The sequence below is a fragment of the Tachypleus tridentatus genome, chromosome 7 (genome assembly GCF_004210375.1).
Source record: "Tachypleus tridentatus isolate NWPU-2018 chromosome 7, ASM421037v1, whole genome shotgun sequence".
Taxonomy (NCBI): domain Eukaryota; kingdom Metazoa; phylum Arthropoda; class Merostomata; order Xiphosura; family Limulidae; genus Tachypleus; species Tachypleus tridentatus.
Genome location: NC_134831.1, coordinates 161,567,983 through 161,590,362, shown reverse-complemented (window position 1 = coordinate 161,590,362; position 22,380 = coordinate 161,567,983). Strand labels below are relative to the sequence as shown.

The window sequence follows — 22,380 nt, the reverse complement described above, 5'->3', positions numbered from 1 at the left end:
TTGCCATCTTTACGACTCTCAACGACGGCACTATTTTAAACATGTTCTGTTCCAGGGTTTGTCCATAACATTGGAGAGTGTTATTGGTGATGGTGACACTGTCCACCTTGATAAAGTTTTTAGTTCTTTAATGGCCATTAATCTTTTTTTACCTCATTTAAGTGTTTGATATTTATTCATTACACCTTTTTAATTGTGGTTCCCTTTTAAAAGTCTCAATCTCTCTAGTTCAATTTGAAATTGGAAAATGGCCAGAACATTAAATAACTCGATACCAGGATTGGAAAGGCCAACTTCAGGTAACTAATGCTGCTGTTTGAACTATCCGTTTGAACTACCCGTTAGTCGTCCTGGCGAGTTGTTATTACAATTTTGCTGCATGTCTTTTAACACTTTTATTACTTTACCTTTTGGTACTGGCCATAATGTCACATAATCCGGAACCAGGACGGGAAAGACCAACTTCAGGTGACTGACGGTGGTTCTTGTACTTCCCTGTTAGTCTTCCTGGCGGGTTATGATCATTACCATTATGCTAGAGAAAGTCCTTTACAACTTCTCTTACTCTGCTTTCTCTCTTAATATTGTAAACTAGGTGTCAACATTGGTTTTATGCATTTTCTGTTTTTCAATGATGTTTTGTTTTACCTTCATTTTCTTTTATGTGTTTTACTACATTTAATTTATTTTTACCTTTTTACCGGACGTTTGGCGCAGATAACCTAGCTGCTTTGTGCCATAAAACACTAAATCAACCAACCAACTAACCAGCTTTTCAGAGAGTGACAAACAGTCACTATCTACAAAGCTACAATAGCGGTACTGACTGTCACTTTTCATAAGGTGTCCCCGGCTAATAGTACCAATCTGCTTTATGTATTAAATGTGAGATTACCCTAGTTAATGGCTTATTCTTAAGATAAAGAAATAAGATATTAAACCTTAGCCGGTAAGAGGTGTATGGTGTCGTCCAGTCCGTTTTAATATATGAGAAATTTAGTTTTTCTGGCTTCTTTTATTCCAAGTTCATTTATTTGGGTCTTTTTTAGTAAATAATTTCAACTCGCAGTAAAATGGTTGTAGGAGTGGTCTTGATGAATGAATAGCCTATATCTTATTATAATTTTTTTAAATTATCCTTTCCCGACTCTTGTTCAATTAAACACACTCCCACAATCGTGAACTTGCTGGCCCGCCTTCTTAAAACATTCTGTATTTCATTTCAGCCGCGCAAGTCGCCATTTTGAGGGGAATTCATCAATGTTGAGTAGTGATACCGCTTCTTTTTCCCGAGAGACTCGGCAATACTGGAAGCGTAACTTGGTGATCTTATCGTGGCTACTGAGCTCAAAAGATAAGGTGTTGTTGATTTTTATGTTTTTCTATATTTGATAGACTGGGACTTATCTATTATAATAATCATTTTGTCGAATGTAGTGTATACGAACTATTGTAAAGTGTTATGTAAAGTTGTCTGGTTTTCTGGCTTCATTAGGGCCATGGCATGACCAGATATTTAGAACATTCGATTTGTAATCTGCAGGTCGCAGACTCATATTTTATCACCGAAACATATTCGCCCTTTCAACCATGATGACGTTGTAATAATAAAATCGATGCCAGTATTTGTTGATAAAGAGAAATCTAAGAACTGGCGATGGATAGTGTCAACTAGTCGTGTGGAAATTAAAATCCTTAAGAAATTATTCTTAAAAATGGTAAATAATGCTGTTGGATAGACAAAAGAGAGGGTTAATAAATGGTTAGAAACTATCTGAAGAAGTAATAACTAAAATCGGGCGAGAATCGAGCCTACAATTTCGTTTACTTAACAATTTTAGTAAACCACGTTTCAACTTATATTTTATCTTCTCTGTTAGTTTCAGTTTCTCAGGTTTTTACTCCACATCGTTTTTAGTTTACACAACGCAAGTTTTTACAGCACTGAAAGTAAATTTTTTGTCTTTCGCAGTTTATAATTGGCAGGTTCTCTTGTAAGTTGTATATTCCGAATAGATTGATATAAAAGAAAAGGCATTTCATTTTCTTAATAAACAAATTACATTATCAGCGCGATCTATTTGTTTATTTTTTCATGTATTACACAGATTATGACATTGCTGAAAAGACTTTCGAGTTTATGTTAGCTTCATGTGATTTTTGTTTTTAAGTCAGGAGTTCCCAAACTGGAGATTGCAAGAAAGTGTCAAGGGCTCCTTAGCAAATACACAATGAGGTTAAGGTACGCAGTAGTTATAAGAAACTCTACCTTGTGCTATATCCAGTAAACACTACTTGTGAGAAACGTTTAAGCCTTTGTAAGCTTTAAACTACCTGTTTGTTTGTGAGAAGTGATGTTCACATGAGGTCGTATCACCTGAGTGTTGTTTCTTTTTTTTGAATTTTGCGCAAAGCTACACGAGGGCTATCTGCGCTAGCCATCATTGATTTCACAGTGAAGACTAGAGGTAAGGCAACTAGTCATCACCTCTCACTGACAACTCTTGAGCTACTCTTTTACAAACGAATAGTGGGATTGATCGTAACATTATAACGTCCCTATGGTTGAAAGGGCGAGCATGTTTGGGGTAGGGGAATTCGAACCTGCTACCTTCTGATTACGAGTCAAGCGCTCTAACCACCTCGCCATGGCGGGCCATCTCGTTATTAAAATTACAAATTTATTATCAGCAAAACGTGTTACATGTTGTAGTTTGTAAAGGTAGGCTTAACGGGTAAGTCCATGAATTATAATAACTACCAATTATTTAAAAAAGAAAAAAGAGTGTATGTTTTCTTACAGCAAAGCCAGATCAGGCTTTGTGCTGAGTCCACCGAGAAGAATTGAACAGCTGATTTCAGCGTTGTAAATCCATATACTTACCTGTCTTATTTTAGGTTATGTAGTGAGTTAACATCATTAACAGACGATAAATTATTAATTATTAGTATTGTTGCTCTGAAACGCACGTTAATCTCGAACTCAAGTTGTTTTTCTTGGTCCTCTTTTTTTTACACTCCTATTTACTAAATTGAACTTTTTCTCATCAAATTTACAAATAAACCCAATAAGTATTCACTCTGTATTTTAAAGTAGAAGACCATTAACTTATCGCCGGCCCACTAGTTAACAGTGAGGTAAGAGCAAGTGTATTGGTTTGTTTGTTTGTTTCTGCCTCTACCATATCACTCTTCCATCTCTCTCTCACAGTAGAGACGAAAAGCTTAATCAGAAGTAAAATGGCGGCTTACAAAATAAACATTTATTAATGCAGTAAAGGTAACGGATCTTTTGCATTTTATAATAAATTGTTAAGCATAGTTACAGTCACAGACCGAACGTTACAACTGGTAAAAATGATAAAAAAAATGGGGAGCATGTGCAAACAAGCCTTATACATCAACAGAGTGTTCGGGGCAATTCATCATCTCTCCGGTCCAGGAATTGTACTCTGAATCCTATTAACCCCTACTTCATCTCCAATTTTTACTCCCAGCATCTGCCATTGTGTCTTCTTGCTTTAGTGAAGTATACATTTTGCAAATGTACGGTCTGCTGTTCTTACTTCCGGTCTTCGTCTCCAGGAGACTGAGATGGATTTATCGATGGATGATATCAGTCCATTCTATTTTCATTTGTTACCATCCATACCTTTAACATTTTCATGGGTCATATGAAGAAGTCTGATACTTCAGATTAAAAGTGCCGTTTTCTCTTTCACGAACACCTTTCTAAACTTTTCTCATGTTTTCATTTGTACGGATGGTTCACAATCAGACTCTGTCACGATTTGTTGTAGCTAGGTGGATCCCTCTTACAAGTTCTATTGCCGAGTTGTATGCAATTTCACTTGCCGTGGATCATATGAAAGCTAAGCAATACACAGACTCTACTATCTATAGTGACTCTCTTAGCCCTTTCAAGGCCATGTAATCACTTAATGGAAATTTTAAGTTCTATTTACATTGTTGTTTTTGTCACTTGTCGATCAGTTCTGTTTATATTGTTCTTCTTGTCACTTGTTAATCAGTGCTGTTTATATTGTTCTTTTTGTCACTTATTGACCAGTTCTGTTTACATTGTTGTTCTTGCTCTTGTTGATCAGTTCTGTTTACATTGTTGTTCTTGCTAATTTTTGATCAGTTCTGTTTACATTATTGTTCTTGCTAATTTTTGATCAGTTCTGTTTATATTGTTGTTCTTGTCTCTTGTTGAGCAGCTCTTTTTATATTGTATATGAAATCTATTTACATTGTTGTTCTTGTCATTTGTTGATCAACTATGTTTATGTTATTGATCAGTTTTCCTTATATTGTTGTTCATGTCACTTATTGATCAGTTCTATTTAAATTGTTGTAATTGTCATTTGTTGATCAGTTCTGTTTACATTGTTGTTCTTATCAAGTATTGTTAAGTTCTGTTCTTTTCATTTGTTGATTAGTTCTGTTTACATTGTTGCTCTTGTCACTAATTAATTATCTCGTATACGCAACTCTAAGCTGTTTTTGTAATTCTTTTGCACTTTGTTTTGAAAGTTATTTTCAATGTATGTCATCCAGATATGAGCAGGTAAGTGTAACAGAATCGAATTAAACTAAAACAGAACACATAGCATAATAAATATCGTTAATTAGGATTATTGTAAAGCTAGTAATAGTGTCATATATTTGACCGCTTCGTATTAAATTGTTGACAGAAATAATTCATTGTAAGGCTTTGCTCTGTAAATTCTCAACGAGAAATAATATTTTTTTAACTTTCATTAAGATAGATTTTTATTATTGTATGCTTCGATGCAATTAAGTTCCCTTTATTAATATAATTAGTTTCTTGAATATATAATTATTTTAAAGCAATATATTTTGCATCTTTGACAGTTTGAGACAATCACGAGGTCTCGGATCTTATTTTAGGTTATGTTTTGGTTAGCTTTATCAGTAGCCATGCTACTTATATAAAGAAAAATAAAAAAAGTATCCATAAGAATTGAACTTACTTTTCTCTGTTGACGAAATTCATAAATAATTTTTACTATTGTTTCCTCTCATAAAAATAATCACTGATGTATTATGTATAATTTTGCCGTCTTCCCAGTATTTTACTTTTTTCTTTTGTGATTAGAAAATTAGAATTAAAACAAAAAAAAAAACAAATTAGAGTAAGCCTTATATGGTTCCTCCGCTGTCAACTCGTCGGTATCTAGATTTTAACAGTGTTTGATTTATAACTAACCATTAAAAGGGTAACGTGACTGGACAACATGACGTTAAGAATGTTCAAGTTGTTTTTTTTATTGTTCTTGCACTGTACATAGAACGTATTTACCCATGATTCACTGACAAACAAGAGACGTCTGTCTAGTCTCAGAGCACTTGCTTTTATCTACTTATAAGTTAGTTTTTATTCCTTCCCTCATTCTTTAGATTTTATATGTTAATAGTATCGATCCCATATGTACTTACGCGTAATATTATGTTTTAGTTTTATCTCTCATATTAGACATAAATGTGCATACGTGTAAGACTAGGTTTTAGTTTTATTTCTCCAGCACTATACGATTGCTTATTAATTGTATCAATCTTGAGTATACTATGCGAGTAAGATTAAATTTTATTTCTCTCGTACTGAAAATTAGGAACTATAATTAAAGTGTATTTTGTATGGTAAAAGACACAAAAGTAAATTTGTTATCTCTGTTGTCGATACCTTGTGTGTGCGCGAGACTACGTAACAAAAAATGAATATTGCTGTTTGTGAGTCGGCGTGAACTTTTTACTCGTTAGTATTTAATCTAGTATTTAATTTTGAAAGTCTATTTTTATTTTTGTTGTTCCCTTGTTCACGTGTATCCACTCCTTGAATAAGTAATTTAACTACAATCTTGTGAACGAATAGATGCAGAATAGGTTAGCGAACTTTCTTTGTTCAGAAATTAATCGTTTTCCGCTCCTTGTTGACCACGTGGTTGAGAGTTCTTGTTTGTTATATGACGAAAAATATTTTGAGATTTCTAAACCAGTATTATTAGTCAAGTAGGCCTAGTAGTGGTGTTTACTTCGTTTTACATCTAGGCTTAGCAATGATGTTATGTGTGTTTATTTATCGTAAATGTTACTGTTCATTTTATTAAACGTTCTGCTTTAAACATATTTTTCAATCACTTAAGTACTTTGATAATTGTAACTCTGTTTATTTTATATGATATTATTTATTGATTCTTGGCTAGCATAAATCACACAACACCTAAGACGCCATTATTAAATCACTTTTACCTCAACACATAAGCTTTTATAAGCGCTTGGATGAAATCAAGTAATTCATCATTCGTATAACTTTCATATTTGTAACTTAAAATAGAACATTACATTTAAAGTGGTACCATACGGACAAATTCAAAATTATATTTTTTTTAAGTAATGAGCGAAGCATTAAAGGTGTTTTAGCGAATGTTCTGAGTTAGAAAACACCAAATAGATAATAAAAGTTACTGTCCAACTTTACTCGTCACATGAGTGGCCTTTCTCAGAATCGTAAAAGTTAGTGATTCACTGTAAATCATGGTAAAAATGTGACTAGTCACTCGCAAAGTCTCACAAAGTTATGGGGTCATAATAGTCGGGGATAGCGAATGAAATGAGAAAAAGAGCCTAAAACTTGACTGTTATGACAAATGTTTTGTTGTTTTGATTTCATTGTCAGTTCTACGCGAGCTTTGACCTCATCATATCCACTTATTTACTTAGGGACCGCACTGATAATTGAGAAAAATATTTAAAATCATAAATTATTTTTTATTTATCGCATAGAGCAACAACGCGCGTAATGTGTAATCCCTTATATAAAACAAAAAACCAACAACAGTTACTCAGCTTGGATCGTGATTACGTCACTGTTTAGAGGCTCACACGTGTTGCTTATTATACATATATTTCAGGTAAATACGTTCTTTTACATAAACAAATTCAACCAATAATTTTAACCTAAACTTGCGTTCAGAACCTTCTAAGGAGAGTTGTGAAGGTCACATGGCTAGGGAATAAAATTACAAATCAAATCATGAGCAAGTGATACCGTTTTCAGTAGTGATTCAAACCGAATATAGTGCTTAAATAAAACTAAATACAGTAAACAAAGTCAGTGACTTCGTTATGTATGGAAATAAGTTTTTATTTCATGATTTGCCATAGGATTTATCAGTACATTAAAGACAGCATGAATAAGTATGGAACTCGTTATAAATAAAACCTGATTTTATGTCTTTCTAAGCGTAGAATAATGCCCTGAAAACACTTTTTTCCACAGTAGTGTAAATACGATGTGTGACTTCCCGCCAAAATGTATACTCCCCAAAATTGTTTATCTTTAACTGACACCGCCCTCCCCTATCCCGTATGGTGATCTCTGTTACACGGTAATTACACTACTATTCTTCCCACAACCGGGCCGAGCGTGGCCTTGTGGTTTTGTTGGCCTACCCTGATAGAATCCGAGGATTCATGGTTCGAAATTGGTTGCTGGAAAAACGCATTCCGCGTGAGCTATTGATGTGTTATAAGAATGACTGTAAAATTCCATAATTTGATAAGAGGACGATGTGAGTGGCTGGTACTATTGACTAACCACTTAGCGCGAAATTCTGAAATCAAATATTTTTTTGCAGTTGTCAACCTATAAACTAGCTACGAAACAACACGTTATTAAATGTTTCTGAACCTGACGTCATGAAATCCGTCAACAGAACTACCATCATTTATTAGGGCATAAGAAGTCTTAGCTCATGGAGCATGAAATTTACAATATTGTGATGTAACATATCTGTAATACTGATAATATCCTATATCACATTATTCTTTATCGACTCTACATGTTATAAGCTGTGTGTGATAGACCACTGATATACTAACATTATGTGTTGTGAAGTAAAGAAATAGGCCTAGTTAGCAGCGGTAAACATCAAAGTACCGTTGTGGTACTACTTTAAACTTTTCTTAACAGTATTAGGCTAGCAAAGAAATATTTGATATAAGGTATTATTCGACTTATTGCGACGTTATATTACGCACATATTGCGACTAAATTATTCGTTTAACTTATTATAAGACGTACTGAAATTTTATTTCACATGTTAAAACTAAGTGATTTTATATAATTGTCAATCTTATTATGGTGTTATATCAAGTTTCCTCATTTTTAATACCAAATATCATAACAATGTTATTAAATTGTTTAAGTTCTAATATATACATATGCTTCCCAGCGGCAGGTCTCCAGACTTACAACGCTAAAAACCGGGTTTCGATACTCGTGGTGGGTAGATCACTGATAGCCCTTTGTGTAGCTTTTTGCTTAATTACAAAGAATAACAACGTCTAATATATATAATTAGTTTATTTTTGACCAGAAGTTCCAAATAATGACTGGAGTGTAATCGTGCCCAGTATCCGAAGATTTATGGTTCATAACCCTTTGCTGCAAAAACGAGCTCCGCATATTAGAATCGTGGGTGTTCTATAAGAGTGACGGTTAAAGCATAATATTCAGTCAAATCGGATAGTCCAAGAGATGGCGGAGGATGGTGTTATTTAGCTGGCTTCCCTCTAGTCTATCAGTTCAAACTTTCCACCAGTGGGACAGCGATAAGTTTATGCACTTTTAACGCTAAATTCCGGTATTCGACATCCAGTGGTATAATGAATACAGGTAGTTTATTATGTGGAATTGCTCTGATAAATTTATTTGTTTGTTTGAAGTTAAGCACAAAGAAACACAATAAGCTTTCTGTGCTCTGCTCACTATGAGTATCGAGACCCGAATTCTAGCGTTGTTATGTTCGCAGACATACCGCTGTGCCTCTGGGGGGGTTGCTTTAAAAGAAAACAAAACACGATAAAGCTCTAAATTAGGAGCATATACGTGTAAATAGAGTTATCCGGAGTGTAATGGAAAGAATGACAAAATATTCTCTTGTTCTAACAATTTTGCACGGTACTCTATATAAAATGAACGAGTTTCGTTAGCAATTAAAAATTATACATTTCTTCCCTTATTCTCCATCTTGTTAACATAACTGATAATTTTGCCGTGAAAATGTTTAATGTTCGTGAAAACCACTAAACAGATGAAAATCAAGATAAAGTTACCATAACAACTTGCATTTGTTAACATCATCTCTAACGGAAAGGTAGAAGTTGTTATGAGAGTCATTGCCATAGGCTTGCTGGTTAGGGCGATCGACTCGCAATCTGTGGGCCGTGGGTTCGAATTCGTGTCCCCATACAAGCTCAGCCTTTATGGTTGCTCTCAGGGTCAACCACCAGAGTGTAAAAATCCTTGGATAATGCTACCTAACCAAGCAGCCGAATTAGGAAGGACTAAGAAGTCCTTGCTATCGTGTTGATTTATTTGTTGCGATCTTTGATAAACTTACATGTATAATTAAATCAAGAGCTGTTTATGAACATAGGTGATAAATATGAGAGACATTTTAGGCTTTAGGTTTCCGTAAGTTTTAAAAATTTGTTTATTTCACAGTTGATTCAGTTCGAATACTTTATTGGGTCGATGTATTTAGTTTTGAGCTCTTCAAATCTCCAAGGTATAATACTAACAAAGTAAAAAAATAATTAAATTTAACCACATTTAGCTGGGGTAGGAAGCATAGGCGATCTTGGTTGTTGACCAAGATAGTAGAGCGTTGTTAGTGAGTTACAACAAATTTTCTTGTAAATGAAACTGGGAATTGTTTGGGACTACATTTTATGTTGCAAATTTATTGATCGGCGACTTGATTTATATTTGGATTATAAAACTTATTTTTGTAAAAGGCTTAGGCATGGCAGTCAGCTTGGACGTTCTCTACCCTTGGGTTAAACCAAAAGCTGTTTGGTGTAGATATTTGGAACGATTCTTTAAGTAGTGCCTTTTAAAACACTCCCCAAACCAGGGCTGGTATTGAACCAGCAACGAAATATGTGGACAAATGTATATCTTAAGCAGTTTTCAAGCTAAAAGTGTGTCGTTAGGGCTCTGTCGTGGGTGTATCACACAAAGACGTAAGAAATAGCTCAAGTTAGATAGGGTTAGATGGGTATTTTTATTACGTGAACTTGTTGAAATGGTTATTAGTGCGCGGAACTTTTGCCTTTACAGGTGTTCAGTTTCGTTGAGCAAAAGTATGTTTTCTCGGGGTACTGCCGTTTTCCCCCACATCAAAGTTTTCAGGTATTGGATCTATTGATTTCAGCTTCGGCATTTGGACTCAGTTAGCTCTGCCAGGATCTGAAAAGGCACGTTTACTATGATAGGTTGTCTGAGTTGATTTCTTCTCTTTTCCCTCACAACTATATGTCCAGGACTTGCTTTCACCTCTTCCACCTTCATGCCTTTAAGTACAAAGTCACACGATAGACTGTCTGCTTTGCTCACCCGATTTTAAGCGTTCTAATCCGCAGACATGTCGCTGTGCCACTGACGACGTCTTCGAGGAACATTAATTCATAGATAGTTTCACCAATACCTCAAGAGGGCGAAGGAAAATTGATTGATCTTCGAGCATTACTGAAAATTAATTATTTTTAGAAATGTTTGCCACCAAAATATATATCAGGTAAATAAATAGTAAAAATAAAACGCCATCTTGTGGTAGGAGGAAGGTAAATATCAGAAGAAATTATTTAGTCACGAAGGTCGCAAAGAAGCCATTCTACTTTGTCCAGTTTACCAGTTCGTAACAAAAGAATTTTTTAGATGTCTTACTTGGTGGTTTGGGCACTTGACTCGCATTATAGCGGTTGTGTCACAAGTGTTAGGCTTATTGTTTTCATTGTTAAGACAGGGTTCAGCTTCTGAACCTAACTACTAAAACGTTAGGCCTATTATTTTCATAGTTAAACAGCTTTCAGCTTTTAAATCTAACTTATTTTTGTACTGGTGTCTATCATTTAGTGTTTAATAATGTAAGAAATCAGTAACAATCTGATAAGTTATAAGATTGAAGTTACCGATTTTCTCTCTCTTATTCTTGTTGGTTAATTCTCTGACAAAAATTAAAAAACATACACGCAATCTAAACAAACCTGTGACCATAAGTTATCGCTTTAAGGTTACTGACGTAACAAATACAAATGTTGAAGACATCAAGCCACGTGGTATGACGAGGAGTCACGTGCTATCACTATAATATGCTAGTGTTATTAATATAAATTTTCATATATTAGTTCATCAGATTAAATGATTTATTAAAGCTAAAATACAGATGAATGATGGCGGCAAGACACTCTCTTTATACGAAACTTTACTGAAGTTGTAGATTCAGTACGGTGGTAATACAGTTACACTAAGTGTCTTTCTTTTAAACGCAAATCACCATATGTTCATAAAATGTTTGTGGTTACGTTATAGACACGTTTATATAATAGAGAAGGTTTGTTTGTTTTTGAATTTCGCACAAAGCTACTCGAGGGCTATCTGTGCTAGCCGTCCCTAATTTAGCAGTGTAAGACTAGAGGGAAGGCAGCTAGTCATCACCACCCACCGCCAACGCTTGGGCTACTCTTTTTACCAACGAATAGTGGAATTGACCGTAACATTATAACGCCCCCACGGCTGGGAGGGCGAGCATGTTTGGCGCGACGGGGATGCGAACCCGCGACCCTCAGATTACGAGTCGCACGCCTTAACACGCTTGGCCATGCCGGGCCTCATAGAGAAGGTAAAGTACAACTACTGGGTCTCACCAGAGAAGTCCAACAGTTAGCGATAGGTGGTGTTGACTATCTGCCTTTTCCCCAATCTATACTACTAAATTAAGGATGACTAGAACAGACACACTTCGTGTAGTTTAACGCGAAATTCATTAAATAAAGTAGAATCGAGTAATCTGTTTGTTTGTTTTGAATTTCTCATAAAGCTTGACGAGAGCTATCTGCGTTAGTCGTTTCTAATTTAGCAGTATAAGACCAGATGGAAGACATCCAGTTATCATTATCCACCGCCAACTCTTGGGTTACTCTTTTACCAACGAATAGTGGGATTGACCGTCACACTTTAACGTCCTCACGAATGAAAGGACAAACATTTTTGTTGGGAGGGAATTTCAATCTGTGACTTCAAGATCGTGGGTAAACCGCCCTAACCACCTGGCCATGCCGGGGCCGTGAATCATTTTATTTTTCACAGTATCTTAAAACCTGAAAAAACTGGCACGTGACTAGTTTCAAAAAGCTATGTAATTATTAAATCAAGTGGGAGATTTCTCTCATCTATGTGTATTCCACATAATTTATAAATATCATTTATGTACTCCAGCAAGGCTCTAATTCCATTGGACAACAAAAAATTACTATTGGATAAAACTCAAATGATTCGGGGTAATTTGTTTATGTTGATTTACAAAATGTGGTTAGAATTTGTCCATCACATGTAAATTTTGAGTTATTGTAATACCATAATAGTTTATCTGAACTATGTGAAATACCAAGTAATCAACTCAGTCCGATAGATTTATGCTGTAAAATTAAATTTATTTGGACATTTTATTGCAAAAAAGGCGTACATTTTGATAACTTAAAACACTAACTGTATTATAATGGTGAAAAATTCCAAATATTCCTTACGTCCAAAATTTGCTAGAAAATTTGAAAAGTCTCTCGACTGAGTATAAAAGGGGTAGAGTCAGGTACCTATATCACACTTGCTTCTCACTCACTCAGTTAGTCACTTCGCCTCACTCCACGCACAGTTAAACCAAAGGTCGATCTTCTTTCCCCTACCATACTCACGATATAATGAAATTTTGCAAAACTTTACTTTTAAAATCTTTTAATCTATAGTTCTGTAAACATAATTTATTTTTCCTTTAAAAAAGATTTGAAATTCTGACTCCCTCTAGTTCAAAAATTTATTTCCCTCCTACTAGGCTTGCCGTTGTTGCCTTTTCTGTCTCTGAAAGAGACGAAATGATAAAAAACTATTTCAAAAAGAAGGAGTTGCCAGTAAGAGAGAATTACATACCAGATCGAGTACACTGCACAACAATTTTTTTGAAAAGTTTTGCTTTCTGACAAGTTTTTGCTGATTGTGACAGGTACCTGGTGGGTATGCACAAATATAGTTTTGGTTTTGCTTCATCACGTAGGAACTCTGAGAAATATACAGTTAACTGTTTACCGGCAATAACGTATTTAATTGCATTTATGTTTCTAATACGCTATTAAGTTCAACACAATTAAAACTGTTTTGCTCCTGATTTTCGTTTGTATTCAATGTCCAGTGCATCACGTTGCAGTGTCCAACAGTAGTCAGCAAGCATTGACGGATTCCAGTTGCCCTGATATCGTTTTTCCATTGTATCAATGTCCTGGTGTGAAGATTTCGATGAAACGGTACGTGATGGGCAAATTTGGATGTGATTTTCGTGATCAGCAGCCAAAAATCTGTAAAGAGCACCCAACAGTGTTCAAGAAGCAAAAACTTTCTTGTGAAGTGGTATCAGCCTTTAGTGTTTCTGTCCCTATTAAAATCAAACTGGGAATCACAAGGAATTGTTTAAATGAAATAAACAAAGATGATAATTAATTTCAGATATGTGTCTGACAAGTTTTCAAAAGTCAGTGACGCAAGAATGAAAAGAAGTATCTTTTTAATGCCACAGATTTGGCAAGAGCTGATGAATGATGATTATAATCATTGATGAAATACTCAGGATGAAGAAAAATGTGGTTTAGTTTGTCGCTAAAGATGCATTTCTGACACTTCCGTTTAGGCTTCTTTCCAGATGATTTGGGTGCATTAAGTGAGGAGCGTGGTGAGAGCTTCCATCAAGGTATTTCTACAATAGAACAGTGACATCAAGGAAGATGGAATCCTGCGGTGATGGGATATTACTGTTGATTCTTACAGCTTGAAACTGAAAACATACACAAAAGGTGTAATAGGTTAAGCACGTATTTTGAAACAAAAAACATCATTTGTTATGTATCTAGGCTAATATCACTAACTGTTTTACCTAGACTAACATCACTGTTGTTATGTACCAGTCCAAAATCTCTTTAACTCTCATTCATGTAAACTAGTCTAGAATATAGTGGTCAAGTTTCTAGGTTCGAATCACTAATACATATTATGTTTCTATTTTAATTATTCACATCATTATCATTTTATTAGCTAATTAGAAAAGTCTAACGGGAGTTTATATTATAACGTAATAGTAAAATGAAGGGTATTTTCCCATTACACGTTGCTAACAGTTTTAAACTGTATTTTTCTATATATATATATATCAGGTCATCCCTAAAGTAATGTCCGATTTTAGGTTCATGAAAAGAATAAGGAGGATGTGGAAGTTTTTCCCACTCTACCTCTTCAATCTTTGTGGGATGTGATCATTGCTGTACAGAGCCGTGCATTATCCTGGTATAACACAACACCTTCACAACTGATCAAAGCAGGCCTCTTTTATTTTAGTGCAACATTCAAGCGCTCTAACTGTTGACAATAAAAGTCTGATGTAATCGTTACATTGAGTGACAGCAACTCAAAGTGGATCACACCAACAATATCTCTCCAAACGCTTAATAAGTTTGTTTGTTTGTTTGTTTTGGAATTTCGCACAATGCTACTCGAGGGCTATCTGTGCTAGCCGTCCCTAATTTAGCAGTGTAAGACTAGAGGGAAGGCAGCTAGTCATCACCATCCACCGCCAACTCTTGGGCTACTCTTTTACCAACGAAAAGTGGGATTGGCCGTCACATTATAACGCCCCACGGCTGGGAGGGCGAGCGTGTTTGGCGCAACTCGGGCGCGAACCCGCGACCCTCAGATTACGAAGCGCAAGCCTTAACGCGCTAGGCCATGCCAGGCCCTCGCTTAATAAGACTTTACTAGGATGGAGGTACATTTTGGGCTGTGCTTTAGCCAGTTTAACTGCATTAAGCCATTGTCTGCAGTGCTTAACATTTTTATAAGATACCCATTTTTCATCTCCAGTCGCTAATCTGTTCAAAAAAGGTGAGTTACGTTCACGAGAGCACAGAGAAGTGCAAATGTCCACTCTTGTTCAAAGTTGGCTTCTGTCAAATTATGGGGGACCCATTTTTAAAGTTTTGACACCTTTCCAAGCTGTTGCAGATGACGGTGAACTCTTGAATGGATTGAATTAAGCTTCTGTTTTAGTTCTTTAACTGTTACAGCACAATCTTTAGCAGCAAGTCATCATTAAACTCAACAGGACAACCTGAACGTACGTGACGCATCACTTTAGCTGCAATCACTTGATCTGAACTTCTGAAAACTACCTTCGACATTTTCTTTCATTGAGAGACTCCGCACCATAAACACCTTGAATATTTTGTGTAGTTACTGCTGCACTATTGCTTTTTCTAAACTCATAAAGCATTGCATGTTTAATGTACTTCTCAGACGCATCCATCTTCATAAGGGTTTATTTGATTAATGATTTGAAAAAGTGGAGTTGGGTTAGTTTCTTTTATTTGTCTGAACATTTTTATACACGTCCTACTACATATTTTAGTTATTAAAGCCTTCTACAAAGACAGAAATGATGATGCACTTTCTTATTAAATATTCGGACATTACTTATGGGATGGCCTGATATATATATATATTCCTAGTTGAAATTATTTTTCGTATACGTAGACATTCGACAACATACTTATAAAATATTTTGTATTTAGCATTAGGCTAAAATTAGTTTCACCTAAAAGTGATGTTTCCCACCAACAGTCTTATAAAAACTTAAGTTTAAACGTCCATTATAAGAAACAACAACAGTTTTGAGTTTCTTTGTCGGTTACACTAAACCTTAGTTTTCATATGAATTCCCAGTTTCATCATCAGTTACAGTCAACGTTATTACCAAACTATCGTTAAATATTTACATTATGTATAATTTGGAGAATTTCGCGGCTCGTTTACAAATTTTAAAAATTAATATAAAAAAAAAAACATTGGAAAATAGCAATAAATTTGTTATCTTTATTTCCGGAGTTCTTTCTCGCGAATTTCATTGTTCTATCACATAGAAGCTTAACGTTTCGTTCCCGGAGAAAGCTATCTCATTTTTTCTTTCTTCACCAGACATGTACCTTTGCCGTAAGAAGTAGTTTCTGAAGTAGTCATGCCTTTACCATAAGTAACAATGTGACACATGATGTGTGAAGAGCGCACTACCGGCATACAAAGCATGCCATTTCCAGGCGCCTGCGGTCATTCTCTTCAAAAATGTTTGAGACTGAATATTAACTACATTTTAACTACAATTACCACATACACACAACGTAATATACTGAATTAAGAGAAGCAAATTTTGACGCATACGTTGTAGCTATACATGCCATGAAAAAAAGTGTTCAGGCCAAGGCTTAGCTGACCATAGTGCTTCCAGTAGCCCAACGTACAGTATTTCTCTTTACTTCGCCAGATGTATATTATTGATGAAACTTTGTAGAATGGACGGCAACTGCCTGTTGTGGAAACACAAGTGTAGAAGACGACGTTACGAAAGTCTTCCGCCTTTCGTCTTCAAGTCAGTTGCTGTTCATTCTACAAAGTTTCATCATGATTACTCTGCCTTAACAATCTATCAAATAATGTATATTATTTTTCTCTACTTTGCCAGAAATGTATATTATTTTTCTTTACTTCACCAGACATGTATGTTACTTTTCCTTATTTCGCCAGACGTGTACAGTATTTTTTCTTTATTTCGCCAGACATAGTATTCTTCTTGTCAGCCTCTTTAAGAACCTATCAGGTTTCAACAAGTTAATTTGGATTCATAAAAAGAAGTTACATTTGTTGACAATAACACCAGATTCTTTTCAGAGATCTACATGATTGCTTAGAATTAACTGGTTGTAACACCGTTTCCTGAGGGTCAGGTCTTTCGTTGTTATTAAATTGCTCTTTAAAACGAATCGTCTGGTTGTGACAAAGTTCTAGTGGATTAAATCTTGATTTCATTACTATTAAATTAAACAATCTCTCCTAACTTCGCCTAATACCAGCTGGCGTATGTTGTATGAGACTGAAGGTCCGATATGTGGTTTGTAGTGGGCTTGGTATGGTCTGGTGGTTAAGATGCTCGACTAGCAACTTTTAGGTTGCGGGTTCGAATCACTGTCATCAAGCATGGTCGATTTTTCATCCATGAATGTGTTATAATGTGACGGTCAATCCCATTATTTGTTGGTAAAAAACGTAGTGGTGGGTGGTGTTGATTAACTATCTCCACTCTGCTAAATTAGGATGCCTAACGCAGATAGCCCTCTTGAAAATTACGCGAAGACATGACACAAACCACGCCAAACGCGCTTCGCACTTTCACTCCTGAAAGCATTATAAGAGCAGCAGCCAATCACCCAATCTGCTGATTAAGAGGAACTACTTTTAGCAACGGAAGCTCCCGACTGAGTTTATTTCATTTAGTTTAGGACTCAAAGTTAAGGACAACTGTGTCCGAACCACAAGGGGCTTTAATCTAGCTGTTGAACCCATTATATGCATGAGGTCTTATTTAGATAAATAATTATTGTCAAAGTAAATACTTGAAACGCTTCGAATTTGAGGAATAATTCATTTATTTGAAGAAAAGCGTGTCATTTTGCATCAGAGACATTGTTGTGTATGTAAATAAACGTCAATATGTGTGTGTATCCATTCCTTACCACTCAGAACCAAACTTTATACAGTGGAGTTGGACCCCTAACAACTAATTTCGGAAAAAACTACTAATGTTCTATACCCTCTCAACATTATAATGAGCTATGTAACCACTGTTGTTATACTTCTTTAAAACATTGTGTCTTTCTTTTCATTATTAGTATCTTTATGTATTTTTATTGAACTTTAATGTTTATTATGTTAAGAAAAAAATAGAAGCACAATTTACTGTCCTCTGTAGCAATCGAGTTCTTATTTAACCAAACAAAGGACAGGTACTCCAGCTAGTTATCTATAATAAAGTATTATATATTTGTTGTTTGCACTAGGGTTAAACAATTTACGTGTTCGAGGGTAACTAAATCAATCAGCGGTGACTGTAATTAATAACTACAATGTTTACGTACAATCACTTAACCTTCTCGAGTTATTAATTATGCTGCTTAAAGTAATTCTACCTTAATAGCAAATGAATTTATTGGTCATTGTTTTACTCTATAATAAACCTTCCTGTTGATGAATATTAAGATATTTAATCTGTTTTATGTGTGGGAATAGTTTTTCTTCTTTTATTTTTATGCGACATTACGAATAGCTTAACTATTTTCCGGGTAATTGTTTAGCCTGTTTTATGCAACATGAATAGAATTTGTTGTTGTTGTTGTTATTGAATTTGTGAAAAGGTTAAATTTAAAGTGTTTATTTCAGAGTAAGTAAGCGCTCTTGACTGAAAACTTTGGCGGTTAGTTGGTTATCCAAGAATTGTAAAGGTGTTGTAGGATGCGGATTTTGTGTTAAGTTTGTTTATTTGTGTTTGAATTTCACGTAAAGCTACTCGAGGTCTATCTGCGCCAATAGTCCCTAACTTGGAATAAATAAATTAGAGGGAAGGCAGCCAGTCAGTACCACTTACTGTGAAATGTTGGACTGTTTATCAACGAATAGTGGTACTTACCATCACATTATAACGTCAACACGGCTGGAAAGGCAGGGTTTAAACTCGCAATCCAAAGGTTGTGAGGTAAACTCCCTAACCACCAGGTCATGATGTGTTGAGAAGAGAACGTGTACTCTTGTGTAATATTTGCCTATTAACTCCTTTTCTACATGTGCATACCTTTGTTTCTGGTTGTAGTTTAAATCATAAGTAGGTAAACGCTATTAACAGTGCTGGAATAGAGTATTTTCTTAGATACATATGTCTTTGGTACTGGACTAAAGCTCATCAGTAAACATTGTCGACAACGGTGCGTAATTTCATTTTTGGGGGGATGGAAGGTTGTTTGTTGTTTTTTTATACAGAGGAGTAAAAATCGAAAACAAATATTGTTGGCATCGACTAAACATAATTTTTAATCCTAATAAGTACTGAAAGGGTTGAGAAGCAGCCATTTTGCAAAGGCATGTCTTTGAGCTATTACTTTGAACAAGGAATGACACAAATGGCTTCCAAACTTAAATCACTCAATTATTAGCCTGACTTATTACATCAGCTGGTAAATATTGATTGATGGTATGTATGGTTTTTCACTTTTAGGTAATATATTTCGTACTTTATTACTTATAAATTTCATTCAGTAAAGAAAGTGATCGCCCCATCCATTTCCAGCTAGTGTTGCAATAAATAAACACTGTCTTATGTTTATTTTTCTTCGTTCACGCGCTTCTCTGTCACATCCCAAATGGACGCAATGAGGACGACATTGACGCTGTTTATTCTTGAGGACACGGAAGAAAGAGAGAAGTGGAAGAAAAACCCACTCTACAGGAAACGTTTGGCTTTAGAAAAGACTTGTCATTCAGTCGCCCAAGTTTGGTGTTGGGCCATCTTTTGGAAAGGGCGTTAAGTACGCTGTACCCATTACAGTACCACAACCTTTAGGTATGGGTGATGTCACACTGTTTCCTTTAAATGTATATGTATGTGTGTGTATCATTCTTTGTTCAATATATACATATGTGTGTCTGTGCATATATGTATACTTAATATACAAATATTTGAATTAAGCACTACATATTGCAGGTATGGTTAGTTTCGCGTTATCTCTTCTAAATACACACGTTATTGACTGTTTAATATACCATCACCCGTCACAGCGCCATTTCCTATAGCTGTGATTGATATAACGTTGTTTTCTTATTGCTGATTAAGGCCTGACACGGCCTCTTGGTTAGGACGCTCGATTCGTAATCCGAAGATCGAGGGTTTGATTGTTTCTTTGTTTGTGAATTTCACGCAAATCTACACGAGGGCTATCAGCACTAGCAGTCCCTAATTTAGTAGTGTAAGACTAGAGAAAAGGCAGCTAATCATCACCACCCACTGCCAACTCTTGGGGTACTTTTTTACCAACGAATATTGGGATTGACAGGGCTATAACACATTGGATCAATACGTCACAGCCCTGTTAGTTACCTGTCTGCAGGACCTTAACACGTTGAATCAATGTGTTACAACCCTTTAGTTACCTATCTACAGTACCATAATACATTGAATCAATACGTTACAGCCCTGTTAATTACTTGTCTACAGGGCTATAACACATTGGATCAATTCGTTACAGCCCAGTTAGTTACCTGTCTACAGGACCATAACACACTGTATATCAAAACGACTGGTATGTGTATTAACACTTTTACTGATAAGCAGAGTACAACGTTTCGACCTTCCTAGGTCATCTTCAACTTAACAAAGAGAGTTTGCAAGTGACCGTTGTCGAACGTATATCTTAGGGATGAGAGTATAAACAGGTACGAAATTGTAGGGGGTGATGCAATTAGATGATACGTTATTAATTAGTATAGGTATAAAGGTGCTCCTTTATATTGGTTCAATTTTGGTTTTAGTTGGTGTATAGGCAGGGCTTCTTTGATTTTGTGTTTATTTATATTTGTTTCCCTACTTAGTATCTAGAAGTTGTTTTATGGTTATGTTGTGTTTATTTGATTTGCAGTGTTCAAAAACTTACGGATGTGTTTTTTTTTTTTGTTCTTTGAGTCTAGTTTCCATTTTTCTACTTGTTTCTCCAATATAGTAGTCGTGGCAGTTGTTGCATTATATTTCATAAATTAGGTTGGGTTGTGTTTGTTAGTGTAGTTTTTACATAACATGGAGTTTAGTTTTGTATATAGCAATACATAACATATGTATTATAAATACAATACACGTTATATATTTATATAAGTGTTTATTGTAACTTACGAGCACGAATTTAATGGCTTCTTAGTTTCATTAATCGACAATAATTTACTGTAATAAAATATTCTACATCTGCAATGTGAACCGACTAGGCTTTGTACCGATCCTATCAATGATTTGTTTTTCAGGTAGAGACTGATGTATTTGTGATAAACAAGATGGAATCCTCAATAGCGCGGAACTTGAAATTCTATTAGGCAGGATTAGAGTACATTAATCTATGAGAATTTTTTTACCCTTTTTAATAACTACATTTTTATGCGCCCACAATACCAAGCGTGAGGCGCGTGTACACCTGATTCGATTTTATTATTCATCAGGATCTCTACCTGCCTACCCTAAAATTGAAATTCCTTTTAGGCAGGATTAGAGTTAATTAATCTATGAAACGTTGGGCGTGATCAACTATGTGACCCGAAAGGCTTTGACCTCTCGAGTCCAGTCCAAAACTGTAATTAGATCTCAGATTGTTCAAGAAATGACGGAGCTATGAACTGAAAATTTATGCTTGAAAAACTCAAAGCTGTGAGCCGAAAAGCCGCGGCTAAAAGTATATTTTAGTCTCAGCTGAGAATATGCCAAACTTTAGAAGTAAAGCATTTAAAGTTTAAACGTGTAAGTATTGTTTCACGTTGAACAATTCTGAGCATAATTAGCCAGGATTTTCTACATTGAGCTGTTTGTTGCATCTGCTTATAATTTCAGTCTTCTCTTGTAAAATCTCCATATCTGGCTAAGCAAGCTCCTCTATTTCCAAGTCCTTCCTACACCACTATGTATTTATAAACAACCAATTTTTGTCATTGGACATGTAGTTGACGTTTCATGCCAAATGTCAATACTCGGACACTAACCAATGCTCATTTCAGTTGAGTATAGAGATCAGTGGTACTAATGCTGGTTTGAAATAAGAAAAGAAGAAGTATGAATATAAAGATATCTTGTATCAATACTTTTGTTGCTGAAGTTGAAGCAAAAGCGAGACAGATTGATTGTTTGTTGAATTTCGCACATAGGTATTCGAAGATTATCTGCGTTAGCTATTCCTAATTTAGAAGTGTAAGACTACAAGGAAGACATGTGGTCAACACCACTCACCGTCAATTCTTGTGTTGCTTTTTTTTTCCAACGAAAAGTGGATGATGAGATTCGAACCTTCGACTCGCAGGTTGCGAGTGGAGCGCCTTAGCCACGAAGCTACGCTAAACCAATTACAATGGAAGCTGAGATAAAAGAAATTTATTAGGAAATCAAACTTAGAGGAATTATATATATTTGTATCACTACCTGGCTTGTTGAACTCCTAAAGGAATGGTGAGATGAAAGTTGAGACAAGAAGGTAAGGAACGCAAGGTGAGAGGTCAAATATATTCACACCAATACCTGAGCTGCTCAAGGGGATGGGAAGTGCTAAAGAAAAGGTTAGACGAAAGTTGAGATTGTTATAAAAGAAAATAAAGAACAGAAAGGAAAAATGAAAAGGGGCGACGGGTGCAACACA

At 35.4% G+C, this 22,380-nt stretch overlaps 1 protein-coding gene across 3 annotated transcripts in view; it reads left to right on the top strand.

Moving 5' to 3' along the window:
- The first annotated feature begins 1,251 nt into the window (after positions 1–1,251).
- Positions 1,252–22,380, top strand: part of LOC143257060 (tRNA (guanine-N(7)-)-methyltransferase) — a 56,942-nt gene continuing 35,813 nt past the window's right edge. For 2 of the 3 annotated variants that reach the window (XM_076515186.1, XM_076515184.1), the window contains exon 1: positions 1,252–1,359. The gene's annotated coding sequence lies outside the window, so the exon portion shown is untranslated. The remainder of the gene's footprint in view (positions 1,360–22,380) is intronic. The other variant, XM_076515182.1, reaches the window with a different exon arrangement.